The following is a 14,104-nucleotide window of genomic DNA, read 5'->3' as shown; positions in this document are numbered from 1 at the left end:
GGTAACGAGATTGAGCTAGGTATTGAGATACAGACGATCGAATCTCGGGCAAGTAACATACCGATGACAAAGGGAACAACGTATGTTGTTATGCGGTTTGACCGATAAAGATCTTCGTAGAATATGTGGGAACCAATATGAGCATCCAGGTTCCGCTATTGGTTATTGACCAGAGACGTGTCTCGGTCATGTCTACATAGTTCTCGAACCCGTAGGGTCCGCACGCTTAAAGTTCTATGATGATCGGTATTATGAGTTTATATGTTTTGATGTACCGAAGGTAGTTCGGGGTCCCGGATATAATCACGGACATGACGATGAGTCTCGAAATGGTCGAGATGTAAAGATCGATATATTGGACGACTATGTTCGTACACCGGAAAGGTTTCGGATATATACCGGAGTACCGGGGGGTTACGGTACCCCCCGGGGAGTATATTGGGCCTAATGGGCCTTAGTGGGAGAAGAGGAGGGGCGGCCAGGGCAGCCGCGCGCCCCCTCCCCCTCTAGTCTGAATTGGACAAGGAGGGGGGCGCCCCCCCTTTTTCCTTCTCTTACTCTCTCCCTTCGTTCCCTTCTCCTACTCCTACTAGGAAAGGTGGAGTCCTACTCCCGGTGGGAGTAGGACTCCCCCCTTGGCGCGCCCTCCTCCTTGGCCGGCCGCCTCCCCCCTAGCTCCTTTATATACGGGGCAGGGGGCACCCCAAGACACACAAGTTGATCATTGATCTCTCCTAGCCGTGTGCGGTGCCCCCCTTCACCATAATCCACCTCGGTCATATCGTAGTGGTGCTTAGGCGAAGCCCTACGTCGGTCGCTTCATCAACATCGTCACCACGCCGTCGTGCTGACAAAACTCTCTCTCTCGAGCTCTACTAGATCGTGAGTTCGCGGGACGTCACCGAGCTGAACGTGTGCTGAATGCGGAGGTGTCGTACGTTCGGCACTGAGGATCGGTCGATCGTGAAGACGTACGACTACATCAACCGCGTTGTCATAACGCTTCCGCTTAACGGTCTACGAGGGTACGTGGACAACACTCTCCCCTCTCGTTGCTATGCATCACCATGAACTTGCGTGTGCGTAGGAATTTTTTTGAAATTACTACATTCCCCAACAAGAAGTGAGTGGGAGGAAAGTAGAACTTGATGAGGTAACTATACCTGCTCCCTTATTGGAAAGTAGTTCATCACAGAAATCAGTTCCTGTGATCCCTACACCAATTAGTGAGGAAGCTAATGATAATGATCATGAAACTTCAGATCAAGTAACTACCGAACCTTGTAGGTCAACCAGAGTAAGATCCGCACCAGAATGGTACGGTAATCCTGTTCTGGAGGTCATGTTACTTGACCATGACGAACCTACGAATTATGAGGAAGCGATGATGAGCCAACATTCCGTGAAATGGCTTGAGGCCATGAAATCTGAGACGGGATCCATGTATGAGAACAAAGTGTGGACTTTGGTTGACTTGCCCGATGATCGGCAAGCCATAGAGAATAAATGAATCTTCAAGAAGAAGACTGACGCTGACGGTAATGTTACTGTCTACAAAGCTCGACTTGTCGTGAAAGGTTTTCGACAAGTTCAAGGAGTTGACTACGATGAGACCTTCTCTCCCGTAGAGATGCTTAAGTCTGTCCGAATCATGTTAGCAATTGTTGCATTTTATGATTATGAAATTTGGCAAATGGATGTAAAGACTGCATTCCTGAATGGATTTCTGGAAGAAGAGTTGTATATGATGCAACCCGAAGGTTTTATCAATCCAAAGGATGCTAACAAAGTGTGCAAGCTCCAGCAATCCATTTATGGACTGGTGCAAGCATCTCGGAGTTGGAATAAACACTTTGATAGTGTGATCAAAGCATATGGTTTTATACAGACTTTTGGAGAAGCATGTATTTCACTACTGGAATTAGCTTATTTGCCGTCTGCCAATTCTTTGCCATCTGCTGGCTAACGGCAAAGAAGGTCTTTGTCGTCCGCTTACAGAAAACGGACGGCAAAGAATTGGCTGATGGCAAAGAAGGTCTTTGCCATCAGCCAGTTCTTTGCCGTCTTCTACCAGACGGCAAAGAATCATTGCCGTCAGCTGGCGGACGGCAAAGAGGGAGGTGGGCCCCACTAACGAGCTGCCCAGAAAAAACCTAACGGCCCCCTCTTTGCCGTCTGCTAGCAGACGGCAAAGAGCAAAAAAGCGGACAACAAAGGGGGGCGGACGGCAAAGAGATAACCTAACTAACGGCTCCCCATCTCGCCCCCTCCCTCTCTCTCTCTTTCTGTCCTCTCTCCCCGACGAGACCACCGCCGCCGCCCCCGCCACCAGCCACCCGCCGCCGCCCCGACCACCCGCCGCCCCCTTGCCCCGTCGCCCCACCACCCGCCGCCGCCCCCTCGCCCCGTCGCCCCGCACCCCTCCCCTGCGGCGCCTCGACGTCCACCGCGCCCCCCGCCGCCCCTTCCACGCCGGCCAGCCGCGCCGCGGCCGTCCAGCCGCCCCGCCCCCTCCCCTGCGTGGCCGTCCCCGCCCCGTCCCGCCGCGGCCTCCCCCTCCACCGGGCCGCCGCCGCCCTCACCCGCCGCGGCCTCCCCCTCCACCAGGCCGCCGCCGCTCCCACCCGCCGCGGTCTCCCCCTCCACCGGGCCGCCGCCTCCCCCTCCACCGGCGATCCCCTGCAGGTGAGTGATCTTCCCCCCTTTTTTAGTTTAGTTTCTTTTAGTCAATTTAGTTTCTGTTTTAGTTATAGTTTTACTTTAGTTTTAGTTCTAGTTTCAGTTTAGTTTTAGTTTTATTTTTAGTTTAGTTTATTTTAGATTAGTTTTAGTTTTAGTTTAGAAGAAGAACAAGAGTAGAAGGAGGAGGAGGAGGGAGGAAGAGGAGGAGGGAGAAGAAGAAAGAAAAGAAGAAGAAGAAGAAGAAGAAGAAGAAGAAGAAGAAGAAGAAGAAGAAGAAGAAGAAGAAGAAAGAAAACACCCCGAGACCCCGACAGCCTGACACCACACCCCGACCCACACCCCGACCCCGACCCCGACACCCTGACACCCCGACCCCGACACGCCACCCCGACACCCCGGCACGAGACCCCGACCCCCGACCCCCGACACCCTGACGCCACACCCTGACCCCCGACACCCCGACACCCCGACCCCGAAACAGCACCCCGACCCCGACACGACACCCACGACACCAGAGGCCGACTGGGTCATATATTTGTGAATTATGAGTTAGGTCATATATTTTTCGATTTTGTTATGAAAAACATCATATATAATTGTGTTGATCGGGTAGATTTAAATGCGCAGTTGTTTCGTCGCTGCGAGGTTTGATTTAAATGTGCAAGTGATATACATATTATTATTCATGTCGGTATTTTTTATGTTGTAGTAATTTCGTTTACTCTTTGTCATGGCAGGTGTTGAAAGATGGTGGGCGCTGGTCCGGAGCGCTCCGAGGCCCCTTCTTCGTCGGCGCGTGGTGGGAGGTCTTCCATTCCACACGCACCTCTCCGCCGAGCGTTGCTGGACAGTATGGCGACACCGCCAGGCCCTTCTTCGTCGATCGCGGTGCCCAGCAGGGGACGAGGTAAGGGAGGGAAGAAGAGAGGAGTTGGAGCACGTGGTCGCGGGAGAGGAGGTAGGGTGACTGCTAGGGTGCCTTCCTCGCTGCCACCCCCAGTTGTTTCACCCGAGCACGTGACTGCTAGGGTGGACTCGTCCGAGGAGGAGGCTACACGGACTCCGGTCCACAAGCCTCGGGTCCATGGGCCTTCAGCCTAGGAGCCTCGGGTCGACGGGCCTTCAGCCCACGAGACCCCGGACGAGCACAAGTCTGGATGGGGTACCTGGCCGGATCAGCCTGAGGGGCCGAGTGGCCATGCTGATGATGGCGGGGAGACGACTGATATTGAGGAGGAGGGGGCACCGTCTACCAGCGTGGTTGTACACGGCTCCCGTCCGTGCCGGTGACCTGCGAGCAGAGGTGGTTGATTTTCCCTGATGGGGAGAGGTAAGTGCATTTAATCTTTTTGTACCTTCTGCATTCACGTTTCTTCAAATATCTAATGCGTTGGCCTTGTCATGCTGCAGGGATTGGGCCACCATGAGAAAGTCCGCCGGCCCAACTCCGTCCTTGGAGTGCTTTACCGGCAAAACTTCTCGGGGTTTGTCACGTTGCCTGGTGAGGGTCGGCTTCCAGAGCTCGGATTGAGCTGGGAGCACTACTTGGCTGCCCCGGCCCCGCCGGGTGAGATTATCGACGGTGTCTTGTGCGACACGAGGGCAGACGTGGTGATCAGAAAGTTCTGGGTAATTTCTCCTTTACACAATTAAAAATCTTCAACTAGCTAGTTATTAATTGTACTAATCAATATTGTCTCATTTGATTGCAGACATTCTACAGGTGTGAGGAGGGATACGAGGAGGAAGCGGCAAATGTTATCGATAACGTCTGCAAGCGCCTACTACAGAACTTACGGCACGAGGCTCGGGTGCAGGCTGTTCGAGACTACTACGCCTTGCGTGGTATCAAGAAGCCCAAGCCGGTGTGCCGCGAGAAGTTCCTGAGTAAGGAGCAGTACATGAAGGTAATTCTTAAGGCATTGTACTTACTTCCTTCATTTAGTAATTCATAGCCGTAGCGCTCAAGTTTGTATTTGCTAACTTAGGCGCCTCCGAGATGGTGTGCGGATCGGATGGATTGTTGAGAGATGTTGACCAATGAGTGGTGCTCAAAAGAATGGCTAGCCGTCCACAACAAGGCCAAGGACAAACGTGCCCAAATGGAAGGTGTGCCACACCATCAAGGCAGCTCCAACTTATATCAGTTCGGGCGGAACTGGGTATGTGGTTTGCTTGATGATTCATGCAATTCATTCATCATGCTAGCTTGAGCCCTTTAATTACTAATTTACGTTGTTTCTCTCTTTCAGGCACGCTACAATAAGGCGGTTAAGGTGCCAGAGGTTTACGACCTCTATGCCATGGCCCATACTCCCTCTTACAAGAAAGCCAAGGCATTCTCTCCGTCTGACCTCGATGATCCAAACAACTTCACCAACATCTCCTCCCACGACAAGCTCGTGAAATATAGAGATCAGGGGAAGGCGAGGTAAGGGGAGGACTTTAACCCGAGCCAGGGTCCCATTGATCCAGAGCTGGTGATGATAGCTGGTGACGGGAGGTCCCATGGCTCGATAGCCATTGGATATGGACTTATCCGTTGTCCTAGCACTCTCCCAGAGATCAAGGCACGCTAGTCGAGGTCCGCTCCTGAGATAAGGCCTCGTGAACGGCCAGTCCAACTCGCCTTCAAGGTTAGTTATACGTACTCAGCTATCTTTCTCCATTACATTGTGTGCGCTTCCATCAATGATTACAAATGCTAACGAGGAGTGGTGTTGCATGCTGCTATACAGAGTGAGAGAGATAGAACGGAGAAACTTCTGGCGGAGGCGGCGGAGAGGCAGCGGGAGTTGGAGGAGAGGACGACAAAGATGTTGGAGGAGGAGAGGGCACGGAATGACATGCATGCAAGGGCCATGTACAAGCTCCTTGTGGTAAGTTTCTTCTGCAGATTAGCCAAAACATTCATGTAGTGTTTGTCTCATTACTAACTAGTATGACTGAGTCGTCAAAACCAAATGTGCAGTCTGTGTGCGAGAAGTACGGTCAGACCGCTCCACCGATGCCATAGATTGCTCCTGGGACCACGGTGAGTTTAATTTGAATGGACATTACTTGCTAGTCTTAACATTTGAGTGTCATCATGCTAACGAGATATTGGAAATGATCTTTGGTGCAGCGTAACTCCAGACAAGCATCGCACGATCCTTCTCCAGCTACCGGCACGAGCCAGCCCGCTCCTACACCTCCATGATCACGGTAAGTTTCTCTAGTGTTTTGCTTAACAAATGCATAAAGACCTAGACTTAGCTTTATTTCCTCCAAAATGACTTAATATGCTTACTGACCTCCAAAACCGTCCATTTTACCTAAGTTAGCTCTAAAACGATCTATACTTAGCTTGGTTTCCTCGAAAATGACCTAAGTTAGCTCTAATATGCTTAGTAAACTAGGTTTGCTCAATAATGACATGTACTTAGCTTACTTATGTCAAAAATGGCATAATTAGCTTAGTTAGCTTATAAACGATCCATTTTACCTAAGTTAGCTCTAAAATGATCCATTTTACCTTAGTTAGCTCATAAATGATCCATTTTAACTAAGTTAGCTCTAAAATGACCCATTTTACCTTAGTTGGCTCATAAATGATCCATTTTACCCAAGTTAGCTCTAAAATGACCCATTTTACCTAGGTTAGCTCCAAAATGATCCATTTTACCGAGGTTAGCTCTAAAATGACCCATTTTATATACCTAGGTTAGCTCCAAAATGACCCATCTTACCTAGGTTAGCTCTAAAATGATGCATTTTACCTAAGTTAGCTCATAAACGATCCATTTCACCTAGGTTAGCTCATAAACGATCCATTTCACCTAAGTTAGCTCGCAAACGATCCATTTCACCTAAATTAGCTCATAAACGGTCCATTTCACCTAAGTTAGCTCATAAACGATCCATTTCACCTAAGTTAGCTCATAAATGATCAATTTCACCTTAGTTAGCAAATAAACGATCCATTTCAACTAAGTTAGCTCATAAATGATCCATTTCACCTTAGTTAGCTCATAAACGATCCATTTCAACTAAGTTAGCTCATAAATGATCCATTTCACCTAAGTTATCCATTTCACCTAAGTTAGCTCATAAATGACATATACTTCTTCTTCTAGTCTTCTTCTTCTAGTCACCTTTTTCTAACTTTCTTATTTGCCATTTTGCAGATTTCATTCACTTCACGGAAGCTAGCTTGCTATGATGGAGTGCTTGTTTTTTTCTTTCATTCTCTTCGAGTATTCTTCTAGCTTGCTATGATGGAACTTGTTATCTTGATGAAACTTTGCATTGTAATATGTATGGATGGAACAATGTGTATGTGCAACTTGCTATGTATGAATGGATGGAACTATATATGTATGTACGATGAAACTTATGTGCAGGATATGTCATACATTTACTGTGAAATAGCCATGTGATATATATATATATGTCATATATATTTTTGCTGTGAAAATAGTTGGATTAAAAAAAAGAAAAAAAGAGGCAATGCAGGCTCTTTGCCGTCTGCCACTAACGGCAACGGGCTCTTTGCCGTCCGCCGCGGACGGAAAAGAAGCCATGTGGCAGCCACCTGTGTTTCCTGAAAGCTGACCCATTTGGTCAGTTTGCCTACAGTGGCGGACGACAAAGCCTTTGCCTATAGTGGCAGACGGCAAAGCCTTGGTGGGCAGTGACGTCCAACTGACATCATTTGGCCGACGGCAAAGGCCGTCTGCTCTTTGCCGTCAGCCGCGGACGGCAAAGACTGCCGTTAGCCACCTAACGAACTAACAGCGAATTTATTGCCGTCGGCTTTCTTTGCCGTCAGCCGCTGATGGCAAATGCCCCTTTGCCGTCCGCTTCAGAAAGCAGACGGCAAAGAAGGTCTTTACCGATGCTATCTTTGCCGGCGCCTTTTGCCGTCCGCGGCAGACGGCAAAGGCCTTTGCCGTCCGCCATCCATGCATTTGCCGTCTGCCTTCGCGGACGGCAAAGTAGCTGATTCCTGTAGTGTTTACAAGAAAGTGAGTGGGAGCTTTGTAGCATTTTTAATATTATATGTGGATGGCATATTGTTGATTGGAAATTATATAGAATTTCTGGATAGCATAAAAGGATACTTGAACAAGAGTTTTTCAATGAAAGACCTCGGTGAAGCTGCTTATATATTGAGCATCAAGATCTATAGAGATAGATCGAGACGCTTAATTGGACTTTCACAAAGCACATACCTTGATAAACTTTTGAAGAAGTTCAAAATGGATCAAGCAAAGAAAGGGTTCTTGCCTGTGTTACAAGGTGTGAAGTTGAGTCAGACTCAATGCCCGACCACTGCAGAAGATAGAGAGAAAATGAAAATTGTTCCCTATGCTTCAGTCATAGGCTCTATCATGTATGCAATGTTGTGTACCAGACCTGATGTGTGCCTTGCTATTAGTTTAGCAGGGAGGTACCAAAGTAATCCAGGAGTGGATCACTGGACAGCGGTCAAGAACATCTTAAAACACCTGAAAAGGACTAAGGATATGTTTCTCGTTTATGGAGGTGACAAAGAGCTCGTCGTAAATGGTGACGTCGATCCAAGCTTTGACACTGATCCGGATGACTCTAAGTCACAAACCGGATACGTATTTATATTGAACGGTGGAGCTGTCAGTTGGTGTAGTTCTAAGCAAAGCGTCGCGGCGGGATCTACATGTGGAACGAAGTACATAGCTGCTTCGGAAGTAGCAAATGAAGGAGTCTGGATGAAGGAGTTCATATCCGATCTAGGTGTCATACCTAGTGCATCGGGTCCAATGAAAATCTTTTGTGACAATACTGGTGCAATTGCCTTGCCAAAGGAATCCGGATTTCACAAGAGAACCAAGCACATCAAGAGACGCTTCAATTCCATCCGCGATCAAGTCAAGGAGGGAGACATAGAGATTTGCAAGATACATACGGATCTGAATGTTGCAGACCCGTTGACTAAGCCTCTCTCACGAGCAAAACATGATCAGCACCAAGACTCCATGGGTGTTAGAATCATTACCGTGTAATCGAGATTATTGACTCTAGTGAAAGTGGGAGACTGGAGGAAATATGCCCTAGAGGCAATAATAAGGTTGTTATTTATATTTCCTTATATCATGATAAATGTTTATTATTCATGCTAGAATTGTATTAACCGGAAACTTAGTACATGTGTGAATACATAGACATACAGAGTGTCACTAGTATGCCTCTACTTGACTAGCTCGTTAATCAAAGATGGTTAAGTTTCGTAGCCATAGACATGAGTTGTCATTTTATGAACGCGATCACATCATTACAGAATGATGTGATTGACTTGACCCATTTTGTTAGCTTAGCACTTGATCGTTTAGTATGTTGCTATTGCTTTCTTCATGACTTATACATGTTCCTATGACTATGAGATTATGCAACTCCCGAATACCGGAGGAACACTTTGTGTGCTACCAAACATCACAACGAAACTGGGTGATTATAAAGGTGCTCTACAGGTGTCTCCGATGGTGTTTATTGAGTTGGCATAGATCGAGATTAGGATTTGTCACTCCGATTGTCGGAGAGGTATCTCTGGGCCCTCTCGGTAATGCACATCACTATAAGCCTTGCAAGCAATGTAACTAATGAGTTAGTTGCGGGATGATGCATTACGGAATGAGTAAAGAGACTTGCCGGTAACGAGATTGAACTAGGTATTGAGATACCGACGATCGAACCTCGGGCAAGTAACATACCGAAGACAAAGGGAACAACGTATGTTGTTATGCGGTTTGACCGATAAAGATCTTCGTAGAATATGTAGGAACCAATATGAGCATCCAGGTTCCGCTATTGGTTATTGACCGGAGATGAGTCTCGGTCATGTCTACATAGTTCTCGAACCCGTAGGGTCCGCACGCTTAACGTTCTGTGACGATCGGTATTATGAGTTTATGTGTTTTGATGTACCGAAGGTTGTTCGGAGTCCCGGATGTGATCACGTACATGACGAGGAGTCTCGAAATGGTCGAGACATAAAGATTGATATATTGGATGGCTATGTTTGGACATCGGAATGGTTCCGGATGAGTTCGGGCATTTACCGGAGTACCGGGAGGTTACCGGAACCCCCCGGGGAGTGTATGGGCCTTATTGGGCCTTAGTGGGAGAGAGGAGGAGGCGGCCTAGGAGGGGGCGCCCCCCCCCCCCAAGCCCAATCCGAATTGGGAGGGGGGTCGGCCCCCCTTTCCTTCCTCCCTCCCTCCTCCTTCCTTCCTCTCCTACTCCTACTTGGAAAAAGGGGGGAACTACTCCCGGTGGGAGTAGGACTCCCCTTGGGGCGCGCCATGAGAGGGCCGGCCCTCCCCCTCCTCCACTCCTTTATATACGGGGGAGGGGGCACCCCATAGACACACAAGTTGATCATTGTCTTAGCCGTGTGCGGTGCCCCCCTCCACCATAATCCACCTTGGTCATATCGTCGTAGTGCTTAGGCAAAGCCCAGCGCCGGTAGCTTCATCATCACCGTCATCACGCCGTCGTGCTGACGAAGCTCTCCCTCGACACTCAGCTGGATCGAGAGTTCGTGGGACGTCACCGAGCTGAACGTGTGCAGATCGCGGAGGTGCCGTACTTTCGGTACTAGGATCGGTCGGATCATGAAGACGTATGACTACATCAACCGCGTTGTCATAACGCTTCCGCTTACGGTCTACGAGGGTACATGGACAAACACTCTCCCGCTCGTTGCTATGCATCACATAGATCTTGCGTGTGCGTAGGAATTTTTTTGAAATTACTGCGTTCCCCAACATGTTCTCCGCTAGAAAGGAACTTTGGAGTGATTCTTTGTTGCACGTTGAGGAATGATTATATGATCCAATTGTATTAGCACTGTTGAGAGATTGCACTAGCGAAAGTACGAACCCTAGGCCTCATTTTCAAGCATTGCAATACCGTTTTTGTGTCCATTTACTATTTGCTACCTTGCTGTTTTTATTTATTCAAATTATAAAAATATATTTCTACCATGCATATTACACTTTTATCACCATCTCTTCGCCGAACTAGTGCATTTATACAATTTGCCATTGTATTGGGTGTGTTGGGGACACAAGAGATTTCTTGTATTTGGTTGCAGGGTTGCTTGAGAGAGACCATCTTCATCCTACACCTCCCACGGATTGATAAACCTTAGGTCATCCACTTGAGGGAAAATTGATACTGTCCTACAAAACACTGCGCTTGGAGGCCCAACACGAGTCTACAAGAATAAAGTTGCGTAGTAGACATCAGTGTGCTCAGGGCTTCCCGGTGAAGCCGCCGGACCCATCCGCTTGTCAAACCCGAGCCCCAGCGCGTGACCCGCTCGACGCCCGAACTCCGACAGCCGTCGTGAGCTCGATTCCGGCGAGCACAGTCCACCCCAGCTCCTCCTGCTTGTCCGAATGGCCACGCGCGAGCGCCAGCTTCTCGTAGCCGCAAACCGCGTGAAGATTGGGGCCCTATATCGACCGTACAATAAACTACTGCCGTCGGTTGGTCGTCGCCAGCGAAGATCCAGTGATGCTGACCTGTCCGGCGTCGTTAGTCACTAATGACGCCTTTTAGATTAGCACAGAGAGACTGACAGCGGGCCCCACCCACTAATTAACCCTGCTTAACTTTCTGGCTAGTGTTAGCTAATTGACCTGTCCCACGCGTCACTTTTGACCTGGCTGATGTGGCCTTTGACTGGCCCAGACGTCAGTGGCTGCGGCCAGATGACAAATGGGCCCCGTTTGACTTAGTTGACCAGTCAACAGTTGACTGGGCTGACTTAGCCCCACTGGACCCACATGTCATACACAGTGGCTAGCTGCTGCTGTGTATAAAATGTATTTACTGTTTTAATTCGAATTTAATAACTAAAATAAATTCTAGAAATTGTTTAAAACTTTGAAAATTCATATAAAATAAATTGTAGCTCGGATGAAAATACTTTGTACATGAAAGTTGCTCAGAATTTCGAGACGAATCCGAATGCGCAGTCCGTTCGTTTGTCACGCGTCCCTAGCATAGCGAACCTGCAACCATTCCCCTCCGTTTCGTTTGATCGAAAATGCCAGACATCGGGAATACTTTCCCGGATGTCTTCCCCCTTCGCCAGTAGCACCTAGTTCTGCGTTAGGGCACACCTAGCCTTGCTTAATGTCATGTTATGCATCGTCATGCATCTATTTGCATTGTATTCATTGTCTCTTCCCCCTCTTCTCTCCGTTAGACTTCGAGACTGACGCCACTGCTGCTGCCTCGATCGACTACGGTGTTGACGACCTGTCCTTCTCTGCCGAGCTTCCAGGCAAGCAAACCCCCTTTAATCAACCAGATATCGCCCACTCTCTTCTCTCTTATTCTCTCATTAGGTTTGCTACTGTTGTTGATTCGATAGCTCCTATTCTGTTGCATAGCCTGTCATTGTTGCTACAATTGTTGATACCTTTACCTGCTATTCTAATGCTTAGTATAGGTGGCTAGTATTACATCAATGGCCCTACACTCTTGTCCGTCTGCCATGCTATACTACTGGGCCGTGATCACTCGGGAGATGATCACGGGTATATACTATAATATTACATACTTATGTTGATGATTCGGAGCTGGGGGGCTGAAGGGGCAGGTGGTTCCACCCAGGTAGTGGTGGGCCTGGGTTCCCGGCAGCCCCCTGATTGTTACTTGTGGCGGTGCGACAGGGAAGGTTGCGACCACCTAGGAGACAGGTGGGCCTGGTCCCTGGTCGGCGTCCGCGGTTACTTCAAAATAACATGCTTAACGAGATCTTGGTATTTGATCTGAGTCTGGCTACGAGCCTATACACACTAACCAACTACGCGGGAACAGTTATGGGCACTCGACGTCGCGGTATCAGCCGAAGCCTTCTTGACGTCTGCAACTGAGCGGCGTGCACCGGGTTGGACCGCGTAGCGCAACTTCCTTTGTAATGGAGGTTGCTAGGTCTGCTCACATGCCGCGTACGCAACGTGTAGGTATGCAACGGGAGATGGGCCCAGACCCCTGCGCGCTTAGGATTTAGACCAGCGTGCTGACCTCTCTGTTGTGCCTAGGTAGGGCTGCGACGTGTTGATCTTCCGAGGTCGGGCATGACCCAGGAAAGTGTGTCCGGCCAGAGGGATCGAGCGTGTTGGGTAATGTGGTGCACCCCTGCAGGGAAGTTTATCTATTCGAATAGTCGTGTCCCTCGGTAAAAGGACGACCCGGAGTTGTACTTCGACCTTATGACAACTAGACCCGGATACTTAATAAAACACACCTCTTACAAGTTTCAGATACAACCCGATGATCCTTTCCCATAGGGCGACGAGGGGAGGATCGCCGGGTAGGATTATGCTATGTGTTGCTACTTGATGCTGCACTTGCTACTCTCTCCTTCATGCTTCAAGATGGAGGCGGCCAGAAGCGTAGTCTTCGGTAGGACTAGCTATCCCCCTCTTATTATGGCATTCTACAGTTCAGTCCACAGATACTACACATTTCATTGATACCAATGCATATGTAGTGTAGATCCTTGCTTGCGAGTACTTTGGATGAGTATTCACGGTTGCTTTGCTCCCCCTTTTTTCCATTTTTCTCGGATGTCGCAACCAGATGATGGAGTCCAGGAGCCAGAGGATCCCGAGGATGTTTCTACGTGAACTTCGGCTTCGAGGAGTAGTTAGGAGGTCCCAGGCAGGAGGCCTTGCCTTTTCGATCGTTGCTACTTTTGTGCTAGCCTTCTTAAGGCAAACTTGTTTAACTCATGTCTGTACTCAGATATTGTTGCTTCCGCTGACTCGTTTGTATTTGAGCTGATGTATCCGAGCCCTCGAGGCCCCTTACTTGTAATATAAAGCTTGTATTATTCTAATTTGTGTCTAGAGTTGTGTTGTGATATCTTTCCGTGAGTCCCTGATTTTGATCGTACACATTTGCGTGTATGATTAGTGTACGATTGAATTGGGGGCGTCACAACAGCCGTGGGGGTTTTCGCCAAAAGGGCACGCTACACGCCTCGTCTTCACCATGCAGTCACTGACAGCGGGCCCTACGCCACACTGTCATGCCTTGTTAGGGTGGCGACCATATACAACGAGATTTGCAGCGTATTTGCATGACAAACTCAAGTTATTCATCACTTTGATGTATACCGCAAGTTCTAGCACTAAAGTGACCGTTTACGCCAATTCTAGCATCACCGGTGTAATTGACTCTAATGAATAAATGAGAAGAAGAAAACAAACAGAAAACTTGACATGAGATGCTAAAAAACTAAAATAACTTGATAAGTAATTACTCCAAAAAGATCATCATAGCTTCCTTGAGATAAATAAAAATAGAAGAGTTGTGAAAGAAAATAAACCAAAATAAAAATAGTGGGAGAAACTAAAAAATGGCAAAAATAAGAAAAGAAATT

This window comes from Aegilops tauschii, chromosome 5, assembly GCF_002575655.3.
Source record: "Aegilops tauschii subsp. strangulata cultivar AL8/78 chromosome 5, Aet v6.0, whole genome shotgun sequence".
NCBI lineage: Eukaryota > Viridiplantae > Streptophyta > Magnoliopsida > Poales > Poaceae > Aegilops > Aegilops tauschii.
The sequence above is the reverse complement of the archived record's forward strand: the minus strand, read 5'-3'. Positions refer to the sequence as shown.